Genomic DNA, 8,728 nt, shown 5'->3' with positions numbered 1-8,728 from the left:
CAGAGCCTTAAACCCAAGCATGGGGTCCCTCTGCATGCAGGTTTCACCCAAGCATGGTCAGTGGCAGAGTTGGGTCCTTTGCAGCAAGGCAAGGCTGGCTTGATGGGGAAGGTGGTATTGTTTCAGCACATGCTGACTTCTAAAGGCAACATCAAAGCACAGTTTCACAGCTGAAAGACCCAGTGTCAGAAGGAACATTTACTAGATTTCCTACCTCACACTCGTTCAGCCTGTTCTGACCAGGAGACCAGATGGCTATTTTTGACCACCACCCATTGGGAGGAGAGGTTTGACACTGGTGTTCTAGGGCTGAAGTAGTTATGATAAGTGAAAGTGAACACTAATAAATCCTGCCTTATGCACTGGTGTCTCATGCTGGCTTAAGGGAGCCATTTGCATCTATCTGTATTTTTAACCAAGACTTACAGTGGCCAAGTTACATCACTTACATGTCACTGTTAAAAATGCATTTTATCAGACACAGGCCCTCTAAAAACATCACCTTCTGGCCTAAACTCATCTGCTGCTGCACAATTGCTGCTAACTTCACCTGCAGGGAGTGCCTTCTTTAAAATGGCTCTTCAAAAATAAGGATAAATGCTATAAAAGTGGGTTACATTTTTCCTGATGTAAGAATCAACTTACATCTCACTATAGGTACAGTCCATTATATCTAATATAAAATACAGATATATTGAATCTTGCATCAAATCCCATGGCCATCTGCAGTAATAATGTTCTCCATACAGTTTAAACACTATCTGAGAGTACATATGTTATGCACTGTATATTTTATCTCAAATTATGATGTTGATTATGGAACACATTAATTAAGCTCTTAATTAATTAATAGAATTTGAGGGTTCATTTTAATTTTTTCAGCTGTATTGAGATATTATATGTAACACATGTAAGTTTAAGGGGTACAATGTAATTATTTGATGCTTGTATATATGAGGAAATGATTACTAAAATTTTGTAATTAATAAAATTATTTGGCCCTGGCTTGTGTAGCTCAGTGGATTGAGCTCAGGCCTGCGAACCACAGGATCACAGTTCCATTTCCGTCAAAGCACATGCCTGGGTTGCAGGCCAGTTCCCGGCAGGGGACACACCAGAGGCAACCATACATCGATATTTCTCTCCCTCTCTCCTTCCCTTCCCCTCTAAAGATAAATAAATAAAAATTAAAAAAAAACATTTAAAAATTATTTGGATGAATCTTTAAAAATTATACAGTCAAAAATACATCAGGTTCCTTAATGGTCCATATCCTTTGAGAGAGAAACAATCTTAGAGAAATTATAACAGGAGGTAAACATATATGTAAAAAGATGTTTACCAAAGATGCACCATTTGCAATTGCAAAACACAGACAATAACTTTGTTATCCAACAGAAGAATAATTACACAAAAGATGTATTAGAAAAACAGAATTGCCTCAAGGTTAGGAATGGGGTTTGGAGTCAGCCAAAAGCCCATTCTGAGTTTGAAACCCAGCTCCTGACTTATTTGTAACCTGGGGCAAATTAGTTTTCTCATCTAATTTATTAATTAGCTACTGCAAAATAAAAAACTGCTCCAAAACTCAATGGCTTGCAACAACAATCATTGGAAGCAACAAGCATTATCATAGCTTCCACATGTGCAGACTGCCTGGGGTTGGCATGACAGAAGCTGTGCCTGGCTGGACACATCTGCTTCTCACTGCACGACTGTGTGTCTGTCAGCTGGCCCTGCTTCACGTGCCTCTCATCCTCTGCTCTTGTCCTGGTAGGGTAGATGAACATATTCTTTACAAGGGGGTGGAAAATCCACAAGAGGGAAATGTGAAGATGCATAACACAACCTCACATGGTAATTTACTCCTCATTCTATTGGCTAAAGCAAGTCACATTGACCAAGCCTCCAGTCAACGGCTCAAGTCAAGGAGTGGCATAAACCACTCCTTGGTGGTTATGTACCACCAAGTAAAGGTTATGACTTCATCACAGGGATTCTCAACCTTGGCATTAGCGACCATTTGGGCCATATTATTCTTTTTTTTGAGGGGCTGTACTATGACTTATTGGAGCATTTAGAGCATTCCTGGCTTCTCCATACCAGACGTCAGTAGCATCTTCACAATTATGGCAACCAAAAATGTCTCCAGACATTAATTAATGTTCCCTAGTCGGAAAATGGTCCCTAGTTGAGAATCATTATTCTGTAGGGAGAAAGGAAGAATTAGGTACAATAATACAGTCTTCCATTGTAAGGGGTATAATATTATTGACCTTATAATTTTTCAAAGGAGTCAATTCAATTGCTGCTTTAATATGTTTAATAAGTTAGATTTTATTATGTTATAGCCACACAACATTAAAATTTTGATTTTTGAAGAATTTCTAATATTGTAGGGAAATGTGTAAATATGTTAAGTAAAGAAAAAAATTATAAAATAATATGTACATCAAAAAATAATAAAAATATAAAGTAAATATAAATACTTAGAAAGAAGAAAGGTAGGTATATAGTAAAGTGTTTAAAAGGCTATTTTCTATTGTATAATTATGATTCTCATTTTGTTCACATTTTTTTCTTTTTACTTTTGATTTATCACAATAAGATTGTATTTATTTTATAAATTAGAAAATGAGTTTTACACACATACACAGTTTAAAATTTGTTTAAGGTGTATGAATCTGACTCTTCTCTTCTCCCCAAATATTTCCATAAAATAAAGAGAGGCTTTTGGAAATCATCCTATTTACCTTGGTCCTTTAAACAAATTATTGTTATAAACAGTCAGTAAATATTTGTGGTTGATGATTTCATTTCTTGCAGTAAAATTATTTCTAAAGGCAAAAATATATCACATATAAATAGTTTACATTTTTAAAATATAAAAATACTAACCATTGGAGATTATGCAGGGAGGCAGATTTATATACTGTAGCTGGGATTACAAATGGCTGCAATCTTTCTAGAAGGCAATTATCCAATGACCTGAAGTGTTCATACATAACATTTCAATTTCTAAGTATACCTCTTAATTACATCATTAGTGATATACAGGGTCGGGCACAAATAATGCTTCTTATTTATGAGCTGGTAATCTATACCAAATGTTTTGTTACAAAATCATAAGCATGTAATTCTGTAACATAACAATATCACACTCAAGCACAGCATATGACATTTTAGGAGAAATGTTCAAACTCCTCTCTATTTCTTGTGAGACATGCATGTACCCTACCAACCATACCCAATGGCATTTCTTCTGCCAGAGCCTGAATATAAAAACTGCTAAATAAAGATATTCAATAAGAGATTATGTACTACAGCCTAAATCAGAAAACAATGTCCAGTGACAGAAGAATATGATAAAATATCCTATTGCCTAAAGACTTTGTTTGCAAAATCATTAAAGGATATTGGGAAATACTCATCATTTGGTGTGCAAGAGCTCTAATGGACCCTAGTACCATTATCATCTTGCACATAGTGATAGACCCCAGGCCCACTAAGTTTTCACAAGTGACATGGTCCACGAGCCTCAAAATTCTGTGAATAGAAATGATGTGAGCAACTTGAGGATCACATCCGTAAAAAGAAAGGAAGTGCTTGGCCCCCACTTCCTCTCCACTTATAGATGTGAAATGCAGAGGTGGTGCTGTGAGCAAGCCCAGACCACCCATCTAGGGCCAATTCCAGAAAGAGAAGGAGAATTTGGTCTGGTGGTGACCTCAGAAACCAGACACTTTAGGGCCCTAACCCCTTACTTTGTGATAGAAAACAGTCTATTTCACAACTCTATATTTTGGAGTCCTTTGTAACAGTAGCTTAATCTGATCATTAAAAACATAAATTGGGACTAGAAACAGTATCATGTAGGGGTAACAGAAATGTAAACTATATCACTTTAATAGCAGTGTGATCTTTTAACAATTGTGTAAAAATGGATTGTATTTAAAAATCCATCCTTAGAAATGGACTGGAGAGATCCAAAATGAAAGTGGAGAAGGTAGAAGCTACAGTAACCTCCTCCTAGAACCAAACTGGAATTACACCTAAATTATAGAAAAACCATTCTGAATAACCAACTGATGATTAGTTGGAGAAAAGCTTTATAAGCAAGGACTTACGGAAGAAACCACACCACCACAACAAGACTGGTAGGAAGTGTGAAGGTATGAGAGGGCTGGCTTGGCTCCAACAGGTGGCAGTTGAGGTTCGGGAGGGATATTTCAGGGGCCAAGGGGACGTGGTTCCCCATGAGAATTGTGAGGTCTAAACCCCAGACTGGGCCTCCTAACCTACAGCACTAGAACCAGAAAAGGAACCCAAATAACATCCAGCTATGAAAAGCTGTGGGGCTTCTGTCTGCCAGGTAGAGATGGCTATTGATGCAGAGAGCCTCTTAAAGGGCCAATGCACAAAATTTTGTTTGCAACCACTTATCCTGGGCTTTGACAGAGGGCAGACAGAGCAGATTAGAGTCATGCGAGGAGAGCCTGGGCTTGGTACTCTGGGGAAAGAGCAGAAGGATCAGCCACAAAGAGTCTTGTGTTCAGTCTTTCCCCTACACTGCAGAAGCCATCTTTCTTAGATAGAGCACTCCCCTCCATGAGGCAAAAGCCTGGGAGGAAGCATAAGCTTCATCTATCATAATCCTTCTTGCTTCACCCTGTGAAGCTTAAGCAAGGCTGCTGAGGAGTACAGTTGGACGCTACTTCAGTGATTAAGATGAACAGAAATCATGCTGGTGAAGGCAGATTTCTGGGAGCTCTGAGACTTTAGCTGACCCTCCCCTGGACCTGATGCTGGTAAAATCCAGGCTTGATGTGCCATTTGGTACTTTCTACACACATCCAGGTCAGCAGAGGGAGCAACAAGCTATGAATTTCTAATAGCTCAACACAGGTTTCCCAGGGCCAGTCACATCTGATACAGATCTGCACCAGAGTCTTTGTAGATCTACATAACACATGGAAACCAATAAAAAGTGGCAGCCAAAAAGGAAAGACAAACAGGCCCTAAATGAAATAACAAGAGAATTGCCCAGAAGAACTAAATGAAATGGAAGTAAGCAATTTGTCAGGTATAGAATTCAAAGTAATAATTATAAGGATACTCAATGCATGAAAAAGATGTAAAAACAAGAAAAAAGTACTAGTCAGAAATAGAGAATGCAATATCTGAAATAAATAATACCTTGGAAGAAATAAAGAGTAGGTTAGAGGACACAGAGGATTGAATCAGTAACTTGGAAGACAAGGTGGAAAAAAACCCCACCCAAACAGAGCAGGAAAAAAAGATTTAAAACATGAGTATATTTTGGAAAAACTTTGGGACAGCATGAAGTGTAACAACATGCACATCATGTAGGTACCAGAAGGAGAAGAGAATGAGCAAGGGATTAAGAATCTATTTGAAGAAATAATGACCCCAAACTTCCCTAACGTGGTGAAAGAAAAAGACACCCAAGTCCAGCAAGTTGGATCCAAAGGGGCCACACCAAGACACATTAATAATTAAAATGGCAAAGCTTAAAGACAAGAAGAGAATTTTAAAAGTCACAAGCAAAAAACAGTGAGTTACCTACAAGGGAACTCCCATTAGACTGTCATCTGATTGCCCAAGAGTAGTATTTTACACTACAAGGTATTAGCATGAAATACTATAGATGGTGAAAAGTGAGGACCTACAACCAAGGCTACTTTACCCAGCAAGGCTATCTTTTAAAACTGAAGAAGAAATAAATAACTTCCCAGCCAAGAAAAAGTTGAAGGAGTTTGTTAACACCAAACCAGTATTACAACAAATGTTAAAAGATTTGCTTTAACCTGGAGGAGACGGTGGTTGATCTGAGAGATACAAACATACTCTATTCTTAAATATTGTTACATAGATTGGGTCCAAGGTCATGACTAGCTACACATTTGTACATGACTATTATTAAGCCATAATGTTTAAGTTGTCAGTTTGGTTATAACATGTGTTTTGTTAGGCTATGTGATATTCAATAATTGTATCTGAGAGATACCATGAACTCTAAAGTCAGTGTTGATGTAGTGCTCTGTTTTTTTTTTTTTCAAACTTCAAAGTTAGCATTGTGGATTTTTTTTCCATTTACTGTTGAAAATGGCTGGAAAAATATATCAATTCGATAATCTAAGATATGTTGAAGAACTTCAGCCAATGCTACTCATTGCAATGATGAGGACGATAGAGTCAAAATGAAAGTGATTTAGAAGATGAAGATTATGTGGGAGGAGATATTTTAGACATGAATGAAGAATGATTTTTTTGGAATGGAAAAAGAATCAAAATGAAGGAAAATTCCAATAAGAATATAAATTAGAGCTGATTTGGTGGAGGTGTATTCTTTCAGCCTTCTTTTGTCTGGGAAACACCTTATTTCACCTTCCATTTTGACACAGCAATTCCACTGCTGGGATTATGCCATAAGGGCCCTGAAACATCAATTCGGAAGAACCTATGCAGCCCAATGTTCAGTGCAGCATAATTTACAATAGCCAAGTGCTGGAGGCAACCTAAGTCCCCATGAGTAAATGAGTGGATCAAAAAAACATGGTACATTTACACATGGAATACTACACACCAGAAAGAAGGAAGGAGCTCCTACCCTTCACGACAGCAAGGATGGAACTATAGAACATTATACTAAGTGAAACATGCCAAGTAGTGAGAGAGAAATACGATATGATCTCACCTATATGTGGAAGCTAATCAACAAAATATAAAAAGGAAGCAAAATACAACTAGACACATTGATATAAAATGTAATCTAAATAGGGATTTAGAGGAACATATATAAAAGATACATGGACAACAAATGAGAAGGGTGGAAATGGGAGGGAGGGGGGAAGCACGGAGGGTGGGATGGGATGGGAGTAATAGACAGAAAACTGTACTTGGAAAATAATTAAATAAATTAAAAAATTATTTTTCAATTAAAAAATACAAAAGTGAAACAAATGTAATCCGAAGGTAATCAGAGAGGAAGAGGGAGAGAAATAATAGGGAATAATGGGAAGGGCATCAAGGAACATGTATGAAGGACACATGGACAAAGCCAAAGAGGCTGAGTACCAGGGTGAAAGGCAGGGATGGGTGGGGCAGAGGGTCATGATGGGGTGAAAATGCAGACAAATGTACTTGAACAACAATAAAGAATTTTAAAAAAGAATATAAATTAGAAAACAGCTGCAGAATATTTTGTGTCAACTTCTGTTAGTTCGGCCAAACACAAAAATGCCAAAACAGAACTTGAAACTTGGCACTGCTTTATTACAGATGATATTTTAAACCGATAAGAACAGATACTACACTTGATCTTAGCCAAAAGGCTCCAAAGTGATAACTCAAATGATATTTTACCTCTAATCTTATTTTATACAACTAAAGACATCAATTCTATCTTGAACTGGTTTTCATGAGAAAGAGATCTTAAGCAGATAGACAAAACTGAATCAAAAGCAGTTTTAGACCTGTTACATATAGTGGTTTATATTGCAACAATCAGCTAAATTTGCAGGTTTTATGGGCTACAGATGGTAGTGGGATTGAACCTTTTAGACTTATGATATCTTTATGGAGATTTGGATTTATTCATTATTGTATCAGTTTTGATGACAAAATTATGAGGTTAGAATGCCTGAAAGTGGACAAATTAGCTGCAGTGAAAGACATTTTCTCAGAATTTGTAGAAAATTGATAATTATGTTACTCTATGGGACAGAACATAACAATAGGTGAAATGCTGCCTGGATTTAGAGACGAACATGGGTTTAGACAATATATTCCATACATGCCCAGTAAACATAGAATAATTTTTTTTGCTATGGTTGATTCAAAACTATTTTACACAGAAAATCTTGAACTATATACCAGTGAGCAGCCCGAAGGTCCTTACTTGATAAGTAATAAGTCAGCAGACATAGTCAAGTGAGTTGCAGAAGCCATGTACTCATCAGGATGCAATACCACAGCAGATAACTGGTTCAAGGATATAAATCTTATCTCCAACTTGAAAAAGAAGTGACTTTTGTATGTAGGTACTGTTCATAAGAATAAACCCCAACTATCTCTGAATTTTTGTCTTCTATATAGGCTTAAAAAATCCAACTTATTTGCTTTTGTGCAGACTGCACACTTAAATCTCATATACCCCAAAAGGGGAAAATGTAATATTAGTTTCCAATATGAATTTTAGTGATACCATAAATTTGGATTTGCAAAATCCTGACATAATAATAGAATAATAGAATATAATAATAGAATATTACAACCACACGAAGTCAGGAGTTGACACTGTGAACTAAATGATACATATGGTGTGGCCAGGGACATGAGAAGATGGCCTATGGTTACATCCTACACAGTTTTGAATTTTTTGCAGGAACAAATGCTGAGATTATTCACATGCTGAACAGCAATGTGAAAATAAGGTGCAGAATATTTAATAAAAAATTTGTAATGCAGTTAGTATCAAAACAAGTAAAAAGGCATTCAGAAATCTATATAGGTGTGCATAAGTCTTTACACCTGAAACTTCATCAGTTTGAATGACAAATTGAAGGAAATTGTAATGACCACCTAGATACAGCTTCCCCGACAAGCAGAAAAAGACAAAGAGGTATTAGATGCTATGCATCCAAAATGAGTCACTTACCAAAATATGTTTGAAGTGTTGTGAAAAGTACTTATGCCCTGAGCATAG

The 8,728-nt window shown here is 36.8% G+C and overlaps 1 pseudogene; it reads right to left on the bottom strand.

Moving 5' to 3' along the window:
* Positions 1–7,199: 7,199 nt before the first annotated feature.
* On the bottom strand, positions 7,200–7,367 carry LOC118997122 (uncharacterized; annotated as a pseudogene).
* Between the last annotated feature and the right edge of the window lie 1,361 nt (positions 7,368–8,728).

This window comes from Sturnira hondurensis, unplaced genomic scaffold (genome assembly GCF_014824575.4).
Source record: "Sturnira hondurensis isolate 20B ecotype Veracruz unplaced genomic scaffold, ASM1482457v3 Scaffold0001074, whole genome shotgun sequence".
NCBI classification, from domain to species: Eukaryota; Metazoa; Chordata; class Mammalia; order Chiroptera; family Phyllostomidae; genus Sturnira; species Sturnira hondurensis.
The sequence above is the reverse complement of the archived record's forward strand: the minus strand, read 5'-3'. Positions and strand labels throughout refer to the sequence as shown.